General features: G+C 49.9%; 1 pseudogene; it reads right to left on the reverse strand.

Moving 5' to 3' along the window:
- LOC121158120 lies at nt 1–106 on the reverse strand (annotated as a pseudogene).
- Between the last annotated feature and the right edge of the window lie 989 nt (nt 107–1,095).

Consider the following 1,095-nt stretch of genomic DNA (forward strand, 5'->3'; position numbering starts at 1 on the left):
GCCTCCAGGACCACGAGGCTGGGTTGGAAGCAGAGTAGCTGGGACTTGAACCAGGCACCCTGATATAGTTAACAACTATAGAAATGATCCCTGAAAGTATAGTCTTGGCACCCTGATATAGGATGTGGGTATCACAGGTGGCTTAGAAATAAAATTTGCCAGTATACATAGGAAGGAAAGCACTGGAAACCCTTGGCTTTACGAAATCATGCCAAGAACGTTCACCACTCGTTTGAAACTCATCTGTTCGCCACTTCTGTTCCGAAGCGGCAAGTTTGCATCTCCCTTCCGTTCACGAGACAGAGGGTGTTGTCGCTTCGCAGACTATGCTGGGGTGGGTGGTGAGCACAGTAGCTCAGATGCCTGGCCCCATATCTGTGAGTCGGGGTCCCTTTCTCAGCACCAGATTCTGACCCTAGCTTCCTGGTAATGCCGACCCTGGGAGGCCGTGGTGACAGCTGAAGGCCTCGGTTCTGTCACCTATATGGGAGATCTGGATTGAACTCCCAACTCCCAGCTTCACCCTGGCCCAGCCCTGACCATTGCTGGCATGTGGAGAGTGAACCAGCAGATGGGAGCTTGCTGTCTTTTCTTCTCTGCTTCTCAAATCAATCAGTCAATTTTGAAAGTGACACTCCAAGGTACTCCAAGAGGCATCACTGAGCGCGCGCGCGCGTGCACACACACACACACACACACACACACACACACACACACACACACACACAACTGTTTATCTCAATCACTGATGTAACTAAATTCACAAGGCTGGTATCTGCAGGGTCATTTATCACCATTAGCTGGTCTGTAGGGAATGAATTAATGAGTGAAATCTGGGCTTCACTGTTTTGCTTATTTACAACCTTTCAAATGAGACTGCCAATTATCCAGAAACTGCCCGGGTAATTGCCTTGAATTGGTTAACCGGGTCTGTGTCGCCAACAGCAGGGTCGGGGGGAGGAGTCCCACAGGTACAGGCTTCCACGTGCCTGGCTTGGAACATCGGATGGCTTGTGTCCTCTGCCTGTCCAAAAGCAAATAGGAAATCCTGACAGCTAAGGGAAGAATGCTTGCAGGATTAATGTTTCAGAGCAT

Source organism: Ochotona curzoniae, unplaced genomic scaffold, assembly GCF_017591425.1.
Source record: "Ochotona curzoniae isolate NIBS_2020 unplaced genomic scaffold, NIBS_Ocur_1.0 contig_3622, whole genome shotgun sequence".
NCBI lineage: Eukaryota > Metazoa > Chordata > Mammalia > Lagomorpha > Ochotonidae > Ochotona > Ochotona curzoniae.